The 18,005-nt window shown below is 37.5% G+C and overlaps 1 protein-coding gene and 1 pseudogene across 1 annotated transcript in view; both read right to left on the bottom strand.

The window, feature by feature from the left end:
• GALNTL6 (polypeptide N-acetylgalactosaminyltransferase like 6) overlaps window positions 1–18,005 on the bottom strand; it is a 1,356,076-nt gene that overhangs the window by 1,206,893 nt on the left and 131,178 nt on the right. The window lies entirely within an intron of this gene.
• LOC126065280 (uncharacterized) lies at window positions 14,105–14,225 on the bottom strand (annotated as a pseudogene).

The following is an 18,005-nucleotide window of genomic DNA, read 5'->3' as shown; positions in this document are numbered from 1 at the left end:
AAAGAAGCCTCAGGCAAAACCAGAGGGTAACACCCAGCCCTGAAAGGGACTTGCTGGGTTTGGGTTCTCTGGCTGAAAACTGCTCACAGAAACAGAGAAGGCAAGAGAGTAATAACCGGAGAGACAGAGAGGACTGCACCCTCTAGAGGACAGATTGATTGGTAAACAATATCTTGCCTGAGTGGCAGTGCCTTCTGGTAGACAGATTGGTCACAGTATGTTTTCTGGTATGTTTGGGAGAGACTGAAAGTTGAAAATCGAGATCTGGGACTTTCAAATCCTAATTAAACCAGGAAGGGAAAAGGAGCTATTACAGTGAGGGAGGCGGAACAATAAGCAAAGGCTGAAGACTCTGCCTGTCTAAGAGTTTTTTTGCAGAAAGTAATACGAGCAAAACCATTGATACTGGAGAGGTCTGAGAAAGTTAACACCCTAAAAGTTCCAATGTGCCAACAAAAAAATCACAAGATCCTTCCTGATAATATGTCAGAAAATGTGAGACGTAGTCTCGGCATCCTTGCTACTAAGGAACATTCTGGCTGCACTTCTTCCAAGACAGATTTGTTGGTTCTTCTGGCAGTCCATGGTATATTCAATATTCTTCGCCAACACCACAACTCAAAGGCGTCAATTCTTTGGTCTTCCTTATTTATTGTCCAGCTTGTGCATGCATATGATGTGATTGAAAACACCATGGCTTGGGTTAGGGGCACTTTAGTTCTCAAAGTGACATCTTTACTTCTCAACATTTTGAAGAGGTTTTTTGCAGCAGATTTGCCCAATGCAATGCATCTTTTGATTTCTTGACTGCTGCTTCTATGGGTGTTGATTTATAGATCCAAGTAAAATGAAATCCTTGACAACTTCAGTCTTTTCTCCTTTTATCATGATGTTACTTATTGGTTCCAGTTGTGAGGATTTTTTGTTTTCTTTATGTTGAGGTGTAACCCATACTGAAGGCTGTGGTCTTTGATCTTCATCAGTAATGCTTCAAGTCCTCTTCACTTTCAGCAAGCAACGTTGTGTCATCTGCATAACCCAGGTTGTTAATATCTTCCTCCAATCCTGATCCCCCGTTATTCTTTACATAGTCCAGTTTCTCGTATTATTTGCTCAGCATACAGATTGAACAGGTATGGTAAAAGGTCACAACGCTGACACACACCTTTCCTGACTTTAAACCATGAGGTATCCTCTTGTTCTGTTTGAACAGCTGTCTCTTGATCCATGTACAGATTCCTCATGAGCACAATTGAGTGTTCTGGAATTCCCATTCTTTGCAATGTTAGCCATGATTTGTTATGATCCACACAGTTGAACGCCTTTGCATAGTCAATAAAACACAGGTACACATCTTTCTGGTATTCTCTGTTTTTAGCCAGGATTCATCTGACGTCAGTAATGATATCCCTGGCTCCACGTCCTCTTCTAAATTCAGCTTCAATTTCTGGCAGTTCCTGTCGATATACGGCTGCAGCTGCTTTTGAATGAACTTCAGCAAAATTTTGCTTGCATGTGATAGTAATGATATTGTTTGATAATTTTCACATTTGGTAGGATCACCGTTCTTGGGAATAGGCATAAATATGGATATCTTCCAGTCGGTTGACCAAATAGCTGTCTGCCAAATTTCTTGGCATAGACAAGTGAGTACTTCCAGTGCTGTATCTGTTTGTTGAAACATCTCAATTGGTATTCCATCAATTCCTGGAGCCCTGTTTTTTGCAAATGCCTTCATCATGGCTTGGACTTCTTCCTGCAGTACCATTGGTTCCTGATCATATGTTACTCTTGAAATGGTTGAACGTCAATCAATTCATTCTGATATAGTGACTGTGTGTATTCCTTCCATCTCCTTTTGATGCTTCCTGTGTTGTTTAATATTTTCCCCATAGAGTCCTTCAGTATTGCAATTCGAGCTTGAATTTTCTTTTCACTTCTTTCAGCTTGAGAAATGCTGAGCATGTTCTTCCCTTTTGGTTTTCTATCTCCAGGTCTTTGCACATGTTATCATAATACTTTACTTTGTCTTCTTGAGCCACCCTTTGAAATCTTCTGTTCAGCTCTGTTACTTCATTATGTTTTCCTTTTGCTTTAGCTACTCGACATTCAAGAGCAAGTTTCAGAGTCTCTTCTGACATCCATTTGTCTTTTCTTTCTCTCCTGTCTTTTTAATGACCTCTTGGTTTCTTCATGTAGGATATCCTTGATGTCATTCCAGAACTCGTCTGGTCTTCAGTCATTAGCGTTCAATGCATCAAATCTATTCTTGAGATGGTCTCTAAATTCAGGTGGGATGTACTCAAGATCATACTTTGGTTCTCATGGACTTGTTCTAATCTTTTTGTTTCAACTTGAACTTGCGTATGAGTAATTGATGGTCTGATCTGCAGTTGGCCTCTGGCCTTGTTCTGACTGATGACATTGAGCTTTTCCATAGTTTCTTTCCACAGATGTAGTCAACTTGATTCCTGTGCATTCTACCTGGCGAGGTTCATGTGTACAGTTGTCCTTTATGCTGGTGAAAAAAGATATTTTCAATGAAGAAGCCAATGGTCCTGCAAAATTTAACCATGAGAAAGTGCACCTAGGGATGACCAAATAATGCAAAAAAAGGAAGAATATAATAAAATAGTATTAAACATAATTAAAGACCTAAGGGAAAACATACACAAAGAGCTAAAAGGAAAACAATGCAGGAACAAAGTGAGGATCTGAAAAAAGAAATATTGCAACTGAAATGGACAGTAACTGAGATCAGAAACACAATAGAAGGACTTACCAACTAATTTAATCAGGCAGAAGAAAGAATAAGTGGATAAGATGATTAAAAAAAAAATGATAAGAGAGTTAAAATTACAGAGGCTAAAGAGCAACAAGAACAATGACTCAAGAAGGCTGGGCACAATTTAATGGAATTATGGGACAAGAAGAGACCTACTATATGCATCATGGGAATTCCAGAAGGAGTTGTGATAGAGGGGGAAAGAAAGAACATTTGAAGAGATAATGACAGAAAATTTCCCCAGTCTAATGAAGGATATGAAATTACAAATCCAAGAAGCTCAAATAACTCCAAGTAAGACAGAGTCAAAGAGATCTACACCGAGAAACACTATAGTTGTTGTTGTTGTTATGGGCCATCCAGTCAGTTCCAACACATAGTGACACCATAGTTACGCTCTCAAAAATTATAGATAAAAAGAATTCTGAAATCAGTGAGAGAAGCAAACAGTCATATACAAAACAATTTCTCTTCAGAAATATTGGAGGCCAGAAGGCAATGGAATGATATATTTAAAATATTTAAAGTGCTTGGGGAAAAAAAAAAAAAAAAACAACTGTCAACCAAGAATATTAAACCCAGCAAAACCGTCTTTCAAGAATGAGGGTGAAATTAAACATTCCCAGATAAAAAGAAGCTGAGAAAGTTCATATCCACCAGATCAGCCCTACAAAAAATACTAATAGGAGTTCTGTAGATGGAAGGGAAAAGACACTAGAAAGTAATTCAAAGCTATACGCATAAAAGAAAGATCCCTAATAAAGGGAAATGCATGGACAAGTATAAGGGCTAGTAATAAGGTATTCATGGTTGATAATTTTAATTGTGCTGGCCTTCATGCTTCTTAACAAAAAATATGTAAAAACAAGGATAAAATTAGGTTACATGGTACATAAAATATAAAGACATAATTAATAACAATAATAAAATGCGGGGAGGGGAATGATATAAATATAAAATTTCTTTTATATTACTAAAGTTAAGTTGATACCAACTTACCATAGAATGTTATAAGTAAAATAAAAAATACAAGCTGTTAAATGTAATATTTATGGTAACCACTAAGAAAAATACTTTAAAAACATGCTCAAAAGGAAAGCAGAAGGGAACCAAAATGACTCATGACAATAAATGAACAAAATGCAAAAGCAAGTGGTAGAAAAGGACAAAGAGAAAGAAGGCTTAAAACATACAAAAAACAAATAACAAAATGGCAGAAGTAAGTCAGTTCTTATAGGTAATTACAGTGAATGTAAATGGACTAATGCTCCAATCAAAAGGCAGAGAGTGGCAGAATGGACAAAAACAAACAGGATCTAACTATATGCTGTTTACAAGAGACATACTTTAGACCAAGGGACACAAATAGGTTGAAACAGAAAGAATGGAAAATAATTCCATGCAAATAATAACCAGAAGAGAGCTGGAGTGGCAATCTTAGTATCAGACAAAGTAGACTTTAAGACAAAATCTGTTAGAAGAGATAAAGATGGACATTATATAGTGATAAAACGGCCAATTAATCAAGAAGATTTAACAATCATAAATGTATATGCACCCAACTTTGGAGCACCTAAATATGTAAAGCAAATATTGATAGAATTGAAGGGACAAATAGATAGCACTACAATAATAGTTACAGACTTCAATATACCGCTTTCAATATTGAACGGAACATCTAGAAAGAGGATCAACGAGGAAACAGAGGACCTGAATGACACTATAAACCAAGCAGACTTAACAGACATGTACAGAACATTCCACCCGACAACAGCACGATCATACCCCAGGATAGACAACATTATAGGTCACAAAGCAAGTTTTGGTAAATTTTAGAAGATTGGAATTATACAACATTTTCTCTGACCTCAATGGAGTGAAGCTAGAAATTAATAATAGAAAAAAACTTGGAAGATACACAAACATATGGAAATTAAATTATGCAGTATTAAACTACCAATGGGTCAAGGAAGAAATCAAAAGAGAAATTACAAATTTCTTAGTCAAATGAAAATGAAAGCACGGCATACCAAAACTTACAGGATGCAGCAAAAGCAATACTCAGAGAGAAATTTATAGCAATAAATGCCTACATGAAAAAAGAAGAAAGATCTCAAATCAAAAGTGTAACTTGATAGCTCCAGGAACTAGAAAGAGAAGGGCAAGCTAGGTCAAGTAAACCTACTAGGAGAATATAAATAACAAAGATCATAGCAGTGATAAATAAAATCAAAAACAAACAAAATAGAGAAAATCAATAGAACCAGAATTTGGTTCTTTGAAAAGATCAATAAAATTGACAAACTTTTAGCTAGACTGAGAAAGAGAAAATACTCAAATAACCAAAATAGGAAACAAAAGAGGGATTATTATAACTGACCTGATAGAAATAAAGACAATTATGACAGAATATTATGAAAAACTGTACGACAACAAACTGGATAAACTAGACGAAATGGACAAATTCTTAGAAGCACACAACCCACCCAAGCTGACTCAAGAGAAAATAGAAACTCTTAACAGTCCCATAACAAGTGAAGGGATTGAATCAGTGATTATAAGTCTCCCAACAACAATAACAAAAAGTTCTGGAACCAAGGACAGATTACCCAATAAGCAAGGTACACACAGGCTTACTTGTGCTTACTTACTATGATGTGGTGAAACTCGTGAAATTTGTACTACAGGTTACTAAGTAAACCCAGATAAGCCCTACATACCTTGCTTACTATAAACCCATGCATTCGCTGCTTACTGGTTAATATGTCCCTGCCTGGACCAGACGGCTTCACTGGTGAATTCTACCAAACATTTAGAGAAGAATTGACATCGGCATTGTGTAAACTTTTCCAAAAAATAGAGACGGAAAGAATACTCCCTAATTCATTCTATGAAGCAAACGTAACCCTGATACCAAAACCAAAGACATGACAAGAAAAGAAAACTACAGGCCAGTATCTCTTACAAATATAGATGGAAAAATCCTCAACAAAACACTGGTGAACAGAATCCAGTGACAATAAAAATGTCATACATCATGACCAAGTGGGCTTTATTCCAGGGACACAGGGATTGAACAACATTAAAAAATCAATCAATGTAATACACCACATCAATAGAACAAAGGAAAAGAAACACATGATTATCTCTATGGATGTAGAAAGAAGCAATTGATAAAATTCAACACCCTTTCCTGATGAAAACCTTAAGGAAGATTAGAATACAAAGGAAATTACTCAGTGTGATTCAGGACTTATATGCAAAGCCAATAGCCAACATTATACTTAACGGAAAAAGATTGAGGGCTTTCCCCCTTGAAACCAAGAAGAAGACAAGGGTGCTCACTGTCACCACTTCTATTCAATATTATATTAGAAGTCCTAGACAGAGCAATAAGAAATAAAAGTACCCAGATTGGAAAAGAAGAAGTAAAACTATCTATTCAAGGATGTTATGATCCTACGTATAGAAAATCCCAGAGTCTACATGAAAACTTCTAGAGCTAGCAGAAGAATTTAGCAAAGTTGCAGGGTATGAGGTCAACAAAGAAAAATCAGTTGGGTTTCTATACACCAACAATGAGAAATCTGAAAGAGGAATTAGGGAAACAACTCCATTTACAATAATAATAAAATACCTAGGAATAAGTCTAACCAGGGATGTAAGGGAATTAAACAATAAAAACCATAAAACACTGATGAAAGAGATTAAACGAGACTTAAACAAATGGAAAGATGTTCCATGTTCATGGACTGGAAGACTTAATATTGTTAAGATGTCAATACTACCCAAAACGATCTATAGGTTCAATGCAATTCTGATCAAAATTCCAATAGCATTCTTTACATAAACAGAAAAACCAATACTTAACTTTATATAGAATGGTGAGAAACCCCAAATAGCTAAAGAAATGTTGAAAGAGAAAAACAATATTGATTTTAAAATATACTATTCGGCTACACTAATCAAAACAGCCTGGTACTGGTTTAACGATAGACACATGTACCAATGGAACAGAATTTAGAGTCCAGAAATAAATCCATACATCTATGGTCAATTGATTTTTGACAAGGGTGTTAAGTTTCTTCAATAAATGGCGTTGGGAAAATTGGATTTCCACATGCAGAAAAACGAAACAGGGCCCATCCCTCACACCATACAGTCACTGTGGAAAACAGTGTAGTGGTTCCTAAAAAACTAAAAATAGAACTACCATATGACCCAACAGTTCCACTCCTAGGTATATATTCAAGAGACTTGAAAGCAGAGACTCAAAAAGAGACTTAAACACCAATGTTCTCTGCAGCACTCTAGGGTCATTCTAGACCATCTCTCCCAGCCTGTCTTCTGTTCCTCAAACATTCTATGCCCTCTTCCTCCAACACCTTGTACCAAATACTCTGCCTGTCATGACTTTGTTTTCCCATGACTCTGTACACATTCCTTGTCCTACTACTGACACTCAAGAAACCTCCTCTGACCACCCTATCCAAAGCAGGTTTCTGCTCACCCAGTTTATTACCTTTGTAATATTTATCACAATCTGCAAAGTTATTCACCTCCCATTTTGTCTGCCCATTTTCTGTCTATCCCATAAGAATGAGCTCCATGAGGTTTACTGAATGCCTCCTGGGTACCACATTACTCTCAGATGTTAGAAAGATGAATAAGATACACAAAAATATCCATGTTATATGGTGTATACCTGCTGTGACAAAAGACCATTAGAAAACTCCATCCATTAAGTGCTGACTTCTTGCTAATCAAGAAATCAAATAATGGATTGCGTTGAGCAAATCTGCTGCAAAAGACCTCTTCAAAGTGTTGAAAAACAAAGCTGTCACTTTGAGGACTAAGGTGTGCCTGACCCAAGCCATGGTATTTTCAATCACCTCATATGCCTGTGAAACCTGGACAATGAATAAGGAAGACCAAAGAAGAATTGCTGCATTTGAATTATGGTGTTGGCAAAGAATATTGAATATAGCATGGACTGCCAGGAGAACGAACAAATCTGTCTTGGAGGAAATACAGCCAGAATGTTCCTTAGAAGAGAGGATGCAAGACTTCTCATATACTTATTTGTTATCAGAAGGGACCAGTCCCTGGAGAAGGACATCACGCTGGTAAAGTGTAGGGTCTGCGAAAAAGAGAAAGGCCCTCAAAGAGATGGACTGACACAGGGCTGCAACCTGGGTTCAAACATAGTGATTACGAGGATAGGGCCGGATTGAACAGGCTTTTGTTCTGTTGTACACAGGGTTGCTATGAGTCAGAACTGACTCAACGGCACCTAACAAAAACAACACTTGCTTTTTTTTTTAGATATATCACAACCATTTTCTAAGTTAATGCAACAAGCCATCTGAAAATTTGCTTGATTGTTCTCTATAAACCTAATGCAGCATTTATTAATATGCTTTTATTGTCAACAGGATGTCCGATTGCCTGAGATTGACTCAAAATTTATCCTGAGTACCTTTAGATTTTGAATACAATAAAAAGAAATATTTCATAAGTACATATGTCCTAAAGCAAAATAGTGTCTTTAAATCAGAAACCAGACCTTGACCCAGAACTCACAAATCAGACTCAAAAACAATGAATTGTGAATCATTCTTTTTTTTAGTATGTCCTCCATTCTGTTTATGATAATATATTTATATTTTATCGAGCTCTTCCAAAAAATCTAGAAACAAATATCACTTTACTTATGCCATGCTGTTATTTTAAGTTCTTTGTATACAAAGAAACTCCCAAGAGAAAAAGGAAGTTGGTGTCTGTTATATATGTCAATAAAATACATCATCAGAAAAACAACATCAGTATCCATGTACTTTACAGAGACTGCATGAAATGAATAGAATGATCAATAGACATTGATTTTCAACTCTGGTTTTATTTGCAACTTGGGAGTCATAGCAAATTTGTATATTTCACAATAATCTTCACCTCACTGCTGTTCCTGTCTTGGTTTCATCTAACAGCTACTAATCCTTTCTCTTATTCTTCAGAACCTTAAAAAAAAAAAAAAAAAAAAACACACACTCGAGAATACTAAATAGGTCAGAATATCTCTACAAGTAGCTCTTATTGGACATTTGAATGCTTGAATGTGCACCCAAGAGTTATCTTCAATGCAAATTCCTAGCCAATTATATTATCAGCATCTGTTTCAATGATGCTTTTTGGTATAAATTTTAGAATCTAAATATCAACATACTAAGTGTGTCTGGAGAGTTGGTTGTAAAGGGGAAATTTTATGTCCTTTAAACATTGTGTTCAAATAAACACGAGAGTTCGGCTGCTTCACAAATTTAACAATCTGAAAGAGAGAGCCCATTCTGGCGGCCATCTTCTTGGGGGGCCATTCCCCAGGTATTATTTAGTTCAGTCAACATCGCCCTGCTACTAATATTTCCTTGTGCTTCAGGTGGAAAGAAAACTTTGGAGAGGCTGTAGCAAAAAGAAAAATAAAATATTCTAAGGGAATTACCTATCTAGAATTAATTCATGTTATTATTTATCAATTAGTTTTTTTTTTTTTTTTTTTTTTTAGCAAAAGTTAAATTATTAGGTATAATTTCTGAATACTCTTGTGAGGGTTTAAATTGGTTACAACTTGGATTTTAGTGGAGAGAGAGATAAATGATATAAACCTCTCACACCCAGAAGGGAACTTAAATCTCATTGTCCTGCCTATCTAAGAAAGATATTAGAAATGTATTGTCTGATTTTTCTTGAATCAATAAATATGCCTGAAAGCAACTCAAAATCACAAACTTTGGACCAAGCCCTAGGATTATAGAAGAATATAACCTTTTCTCTGATAATGCCATTAGAAATCACCTTGTTGAAGACTCTCACTTTATTCTGAAGGATACAGAAATTCAAAAAAAATATTTGCCTGGAGATAAACTAAGAAAAAAAAATGAATTTCTTTAAGACTTTTAGATTCTGGGGTTCTGTCATATTCAGACACAACAAAGTGCATTAATAAATATGGTAGGTACTTAATGTTTCAGTCAAGTAAATGTATTCTAATTCCAACACTATGTTGCATATGCATGCTTTCCCTAGAATTATGGAAAGCTAAAATTAACAATTAGGTAGGGTGATAACAATCCATAAATATTTGTGGGTGGACCTTCCATATTGTAGATTATAATTACGTACCTTTAAGAGATGCTTATTTTGTGTATGGCTGATATAAAAACATTTTTCATAATAATAGAGGTAGGCATGGCTTAACGTTCAGGATAAAACGTTCAGGATACCTTCTGTGAAATACGGCGTTACATTGTTATGTGTTTTGGACATTGTGTGAACACCGTATTTTATACACGAGAGAGACCTGGGGGGCAGTCATCCGGCAGCCCAGGGATCCGTGCCACTGCCATGCTGAAGAACTACTCAAAAACTTGGGCTCCTCCAATGTCGGTCCTGGGGAGGGGGGTGGGTGGTGCCACTGGTCTCTGACAGCTGCGACCAGCCCTCGCCCTTCCCCCCACCATGGCGTGCAGTACCTCTCAGGCCGGCGACCTCCTGGCCACCTGCTGCCAGCATCTCCCCTAAAGGGCTTTAAACAGTTCCAGCTATGCCCACCCCTCCTTTGCCTCATCCTCTGCCTGTCTCCTCCCCAGGCTGTCTTTCCTCCTTCTCCTCCTGCCACCGCCACAGCCCCCGCGCCAGGGCCAAGTGGGACCGCATCCTCACATCCTCGAGGGACATCCACTTCTGAAGCTCTGGTGGTGTCTGCCTACTCCCTGCCTGAGGTGATCACGGTGGGACGGACAGCCACGGATGGGCTCTGGAATCCCTCCTCCTGCTGCCCCAGGACCAGGTTGAACTCTGGACCAGAGAGCTAGTGAGAGACACACCCTCTATCTGTACTTAGCAGTCTTGTTCTCCAGTCAGGATTTCTGAATTCTATTATAACCTTATGAGACCATGGGCATATACGCAGTTGGTCATTGCCCAAAACAAGGTTAAGAGATGTATACCTGTATTTTACTTATTTGATTTCCAGTATCTTTGCTCATTAATTATGCATAGAACCCAGAAGTATTTTCAGCCTACTAAAGTGAGTACCGAGTCCTGGTGGTGCAGTGGTTAAGATCTGGGGTGCTTACCAAAAGGTCAGCAGTTGAGTCCACCAGCCACTCCTTGGAAACCCTCTAGGGCAGTTCTACTCTGTCCTATAGGGTCAACTATGAGTTGGAATCAACTGGAAGGCAACTGGTAATGGGAAAGCGAGTCCTGGAGCCGTGGTGATGCAGCGGGTAAGAGCCTGGCTGCTAACCAAAAGTTGGCAGTTTGAATCTACCAGCCACTCCTTGGAAATCTTATGGAGCAGTTCTCCTCTGTCTTATAGGATGGATATGAGTCAGAGTCCACTCAAAGGCATCAGGTTTTTCCAGGTTAAGGTGAGTCCTATTATAATTCTGTCGAGGTTATAATATGTGATAATACAGTTTCTGGAAGGTTTATGTAAAAATGCAGTTAAAGGAGAAATTTAATTCATTTAAACAGATTGACTTAAGAGAAAATGGTACCACCTTTGCATCTGGGGGCCCTGGTGGCATAGTGGTTAAGAGCCTCAGATGCTAATCAAACGGTTGGCAGTTCAAATACACTAGCTACTCCTTGGAAACCCTGTGGAGCAGCTCTACTTTGTCATCTAGGGTCACTATGAGTCAGAACCCACTCCACAGGAATGGGTTTGGTTTGCAACTTAATGATTTGTTAAACGTGTTATAGAAACACTATTCTGATGAACAGTTTACAGCCTCTTAACTATGGGTCTGTCAGAAAGAATCTGCTTCTAAGAAGAAAATCTATACAAATCCTAATGGAATGATAAAAATTATATCCATGGATCTGAGCTTCAAAAAAAAAAAAATGACTCAGAAATGATTCTCTTCTGTGTCTACTTTTACCATTTAGTTTCTTTCTTCTGAGACAGAAAGAACATAAATATTTGGAAACTAGTGGATTCAGATGAAATCAAATAGAGGACTATAACAGGCCTTTTCCTACAGTTTTTTTTTTTTTTCTTTTAACAGTTATGTTGCCTTGGGGAAAAAGAAATTGAGACTCAGTTAATCTAATATGTCTAAATTTAGATTATACACTTTAAGTAAAATAAACTGATACAGACAGCTACAAATCAGAGTATGGAATGTAAGCCAATTTGAATTTCTAACATCGCTCAAGTTTGCTGTATTTTAGAAGCAAGCATTTCAGTAAATAAGTAGCAAAAATCCATTTCTAACTTGGAAATATAATATTTAAATATAATATAAGTAAATAAATTCATGAAAAATCAGCCCCTATTCTCTGGTGTACCTATCCTTGGGGGGAATGTACCATTGAGATATCTTCCCCGACCTAATCTGCTAGAGAGGGGAAATCAGTCACACACCAAACCTTGCTTACAGGTGAGATCTGATACCTTGGCTGTATCATATCCCGTTTAACTGATATACTTGGAAATTCAACTATTTTTTTTCAGCATAAGAAAGTATATTGGGAACACTGCAGCTAAGCAACTGTTTAAGTGAAGTTAACACTATTGCTTTTTTATCCTCCCCTCCTGAATGTTTCTGAAGGAGGGCACCGAATGATAAAACAACTACCCCACCTTGAGAGCCATAGTGGAAGGTATGGGGTGATCAACAACTGACAATACTTTTTGTTTGTTTTTTCAGCTGTACACCAGTAAATAGGTATCTACTTTCAGAATCAGGTGTTTAGTATTTCTTCAGGCATACATAGATACTGGTTTTGGGGGCTTATACCGAATGATGGGTTTAGCATCAGATCTATCACTTTGTCATAAGAATACTGGTATTTGTTAGAGCCAAATGTCCTAAGCATTCTTCCATACTGTCCACCACATTGGACACCTGTAGCCACTGGCCCATTCATGCCGGAGCACAAGATCTTATATCCAGTCTGGGATTTAGGTCCTGCGATGGCTGCATGCAGAAAACTTCCAGGGTGCCTCAAGTGGCTTGCCCACAGGTGCTTAGATGCAGCCTATATTGTCCATTTCCTGACAAAACAAACTATCCTTTAGGTGAAAACAAACAAATCAAAAAACACTTCTTTATTCCTCTAACTAATTTAGAATCATTTGGTAAGTGGCCAATGGACAGAACTGGGAGAGAAAGACTTCATAAGATGTAGCTGTTTTTCCCAGCAAAGTAATCTAGCCTATAAACTCTGTTTACCATCTTTATTGTATCAGAGTTAAGATAAGTATTATGGATTGAATTATGTCCCCCCAAAAATGTGTGGATCAACTTGGTTAGGCAAGGATTCCCAGTGTTGTGTGGTTGTCCTTCATTCTGTGATTGTAATTTTATGTTGAGAGGATTAGGGTGGGATTATAACAGCACCCTTACTCAGGTCACCTCCCTGATCCAATGTAGAGGGAGTTTCCCTGGGGTGTGGCCTGCACCACCTTTTCTCTCTCAAGAGATAAAAGGAAAGGGAAGCAGGCAGAGAGTTGGGGACCTCATACCACCAAGAAAGCAGCACCAGGAGCAGAGCGCATCCTTTGGACATGGGGTCCCTGCACCTGAGAAGCTCTTCAACCAGGGGAAGATTGAGGACAAGGATCTTTGTCCAGAGTTGACAGAGAGCAAAAGCCTTCCCCTGGAACCAGCGCCCTGAATTTGGACTTGTAACCTACTAGACTGTGAGAAAATAAATTTCTCTTTGTTAAACCCATCTACTTGTGGTATTTCTGTTATAGCAGAACTAGATGATTAAGACAATAAATAAAATAATTTCAAGCAAATCTATTATGCAAAAAATAATTAAGACAAAGGCAGTATAGTGATTATTTGGTTAATGACAAAAGTGAGGAAATATGAAATATCACGACTACAAGGCATGCAGAATGTCACTCAATTCTGGCACCAAACTTCTTATTGTGCACACCTTACGCTTCTTATTCTCATTTTTCTCTGTGCCCACATATTTCTATATGTTATTTTAAATTGACTCTTGTATTGTTTTTGGTGTGTTAAAATGGCTGTAGCACAAAACCAAAATTAAAATGACACTAAAGGGTTCGATATTCCCTGAGCAGCTCAGAGCTTGAGTCAAATATACTTATTCATAATAACTAGAAAAGATCAGAAAATGTTGTTGTTGGTTGCCATTGTGTCAGTTCCAACTCACACTGACCCTACAGGACAGAGTAGAACTGCCCCATAGTGTTTCCAAGGAGTAGCTGATGGATTTGAACTGCCGACCTTTTAGTTAGCAGCCAAGCTCTTAACCACTGTGACACTAAGGCTCCACAAAAGCCTATAGCACCCAGTATTCCCAGGCGGCCTCCCATCCAAGTACTAACCAGGCCCAATCCTGCTTAGCTTCTGAGATCAGATGAGATCAGGCACTTTCAGGGTAGTACTGGTTAGTAAGTATGTTTAACTACAACTCTAACTCCATCCAGCAGATGTTGTTCTCCCCACCTTCTTCTTCTTCCTTCCTGCTTCACTGCCTTCTTCCTTCTGAATGTTTCCTGAACCCAGGCTATGTAAAAGGACAGAATTTTCACATGGCTTTCTTAAGGACTCACAAAGAATGTCATCCACATCCCTTTGTGAACTTCTGCTTAGAATGGTCTCCAATGAAAAGAGTTCCCCTATCTTGAAGCAAGAATGTCAATGCATTCTTTCTAGAGAGAGAAGAACCACAAAAGTAGGTAGGCAGCCTGTTGAATCAGGTTCTTTTCTCAAAGGTAGGAAAACCTGCCAAACCACAACAGAAGTACTCTGACCATCTGAAGGATCAATGAAATAAAGAACTTCTTCACAGCTGTCATGGAGTCTCCAATTACGGTGACTGTACAACTGGCATACACCCAAAAATGAAAACATAAAGCCTGCTTGGCTTTAAAGTGCTACCCGACTGTCAAAGATACAAAAGGATTTTTTTCCTACAAGTCTGGCATCTTATAGAAAATTAAAACTCACTGTGCGTAAAGGGGAAAAATGCACTTCATTTCAAGGGAAGAATGTCTCCAGAGGGAATCGGCTTTATTGCAAGGTTAATGGTTTCCTAGTATCACATATGTTAAATTTTTCAAAGGATGGAGCTCAAATAGTACTTGTGGGGAACAAAATGCAGCACCTGTAAGGCCAAGAGTTCTTCAAGGAGCAGTTTCAGCAAGGAGACATGCACGCTTTGTTCACAATACAGATAGATTGCTAGTTCGACTTCAATATCCACGGCAGTTCTTTTCAAATCCTGTTGGTTTCTAGGTTTATATGCATGTGTATCTATTATAACGTCTCTTATTATAATGACATAAATATGGTTTCCAATTTATTCTGAAATGATGGTAGATTAGTAAAACTCCTGACATTAAGACTCCTGATTTTTAAGGTTCTTCATTTTTAATTCTCTGCTCTCCTCAAACACTGGAAATTTTCTTAACTTTTAGGGTTATTAAAAACATCTTTATATCTTGTAAGACAATATTTTTATTAAGTGATTATAAATTTTCTTATAATGTGTAAACAATTTAAGTTAGCATGGCTGCACTGTAGCTATCAGACTGGTTTCTTCTCTGCTCGGATGTGCCCTATCTAAGCCTGTCAGGGAAACCCTGGTGGCGTAGTGTTTAAGAGCTATGGCTGTTAACCAAAAGGTTGTTGATTTGAATCTACCAGGTGCTCCTTGGAAGCCCTGTGGGGCAGTTCTACTCTGTCCTATATGGCCGCTATGAGTCAGAATCAACTCGAGGGCAATGGGTTTGATTTTTTGTTTTTTTAAGCCTGTCAGATTGCACATCTGCATTTATCTGTATAGAGGTTCTAGGGCTCTCTGCTCTCAATATTGCTTAGCCTCATTATCTTTTAATGAAAATTAAGCTTATATAGGCAGCCTAACTACCCACCATTTCCCTGACTTCTTATTTGTATTAGTCATTCATTCGGCAACCACAATAGATGCTATTTGGCAATATGAGAATCCAAAGATGAGTCAGACCTGAATGTCTTATTTCCATTCTCTCTCCTCTTCTGTCCTCTTTTTGATTAGCCAGAGTTTTAAGTATTAACTGTTCCCTTTCCCTTTTCCCTTTCCTGAGAACACAATTTGATTGGCTTCCTAGAAATCCCTTCACGGTTAATGGTAAGAGTCATGTTTGTCAGTTACATTCTATGTGACCAAGAGGATGCTAAGTGCTTTCCATGAAATTTTTCAATGTATTCTCATAATAAACATACGAGGTAGATGAAATCAGCACTACTTACAGAGGAAGCAACAATAACTTAGATAAATAGAGTGGCTCGTCTGACACCACAGTAAGAGTGAAAAAGCAACTCCAGGACACACCCAGGATCGCATGACTCTGAAGTCGACAGTTTTCTTATCAGAGAACCCTGAGGACTGTCTCATTTGCTCCCACGTTCATCTTGTTACTAGTAAATATGTCATTCACATTCTCCATTTATAGTTTCATGGTGTAAATTTTTATCCCATTTAGATTTATAAATTCTTGGTAGATGAGAATTATGTCTAATAATTATTTATTTGCACCATATGTAATCTAGCTTAGATATTGATACACAATAAGTTTTCCATTAAATATTTCATGAATTAGAATTTCCTTAAAAAATTCAAAATCTACACAGCATGTAGTCTATTCACTTTGCTTCGTCATCTCAAAAATTCAGTGCGAAGTAATTAAAACATGGTTTGCATATTTGGGCATCGCAAACAGAAATTTTGTATTCTTATGAATTCATGAGATCTAAAATAGACTGTGTTTCATAGGATGCACTCGATACCATTTTAAAAATTATTTAAATGTAATGATATTTGAATAAACAAAATCATTATGAATTTACACATTTTACTGGTATAACAGTAAGGGGTAATCCAAGTGAATATGGAACTCCTCTAATATCCAAGAATAGGTGCTTTCTGATGGAATAATTTCTTTACTAACAGAAAGAAAAATCAATACATTAATTAGCACTTGGCAAACTTGTCAGTACAGGAATCAGGAGCTAATGCCAACATAACACCAAATTGCCATTAATTAACTGATAATTTGATTATCAGTAGATTTTTTAACCATTAAAATTCTTGGAAAAAAAAAAAATCTAGAGTGGCAAGTCAACTCACCACTCTAGAACTTGTTTTCTTCTACTGAAATTATGGGGTTGGATTGACTTGTTACTAACATTCTTTCTGTTCTAAATCTCTGAGTCCCTGAGTTAAGGACAATGAAAAAAAAAATTATGGTTGAATTAAGAGATGGATCATCAGATTTGGATGCAGCCCCTTTGATTGGATACACATTTATTGCAAATTACTGTGCGTGTGAATGGGATTGAGGTCACTGTCAAATAAGGAAACTATTATAAGATAGCAGCCTTCTTTTGGAATAATTTATTTACATATATTTTCTTTATGAACAGAAAGACTGGGAAACCTTGATTAAAAAATGTTATCAATTTACACTTTAGATGCTAATTCCACAGCCTACATATCCATAAGCCAAGGATTTTCAAAGGCATTATGACTTTCATTTCTTCCTCCACTTTCATTATAAAGGATGACAGCCCGGGCTTTTCCAAATAGGAAATCCCTCTGCTCCTTTCACTGTAATCGGCATTAATAATATTTGTGCTATTCATTTCACTTCCATTCCCTAGCCCTTAAATCTAAGCATTGGTCTTAAGAGAAAGAATGAGTCTTCAAGTCAGCTTAGTCACAAAATTCACTTCTCATTTTTAAAATTAAGTTATAATGCAATGTGCAGGTTGTATTTATTCAACACTGCATTTAATTCACACCTACACAGATAATTTATTCTGTGAATTCCAAAGCAATATTTTACGGCATCACCATGGATGAAACCTGGCCTGGTGCTTCCTAGACATCTCATGCAAGCAGTATTATGTCATGTTTTCTTTGGTGGCAGGGCATTGCTTAGTAATGTGAGGCAAAGAAGTGATGAGTGGGTGTGATGGGTGGCATTGAAGTATGGTAGAAAAGATGGATCCAGTGTCAGCACTCCACAGTAATGAGGCAGAGGCTATAGAGATCCCACATTCAGCAAACGATGCCAAAGATGTGGCATAAGAAGCTGCTGAAATGTTTCTCACTTCACATTACCTGAGACTGGACACTGAGAAGTGACTAAACAGGCACTGGAAAAGACCCAGAAAACAGTCAGTTTCTTAAC

The sequence above is a fragment of the Elephas maximus genome, chromosome 21, assembly GCF_024166365.1.
Source record: "Elephas maximus indicus isolate mEleMax1 chromosome 21, mEleMax1 primary haplotype, whole genome shotgun sequence".
Classification (NCBI taxonomy): domain Eukaryota; kingdom Metazoa; phylum Chordata; class Mammalia; order Proboscidea; family Elephantidae; genus Elephas; species Elephas maximus.
This window is presented reverse-complemented; position numbering and strand designations above follow the sequence as displayed.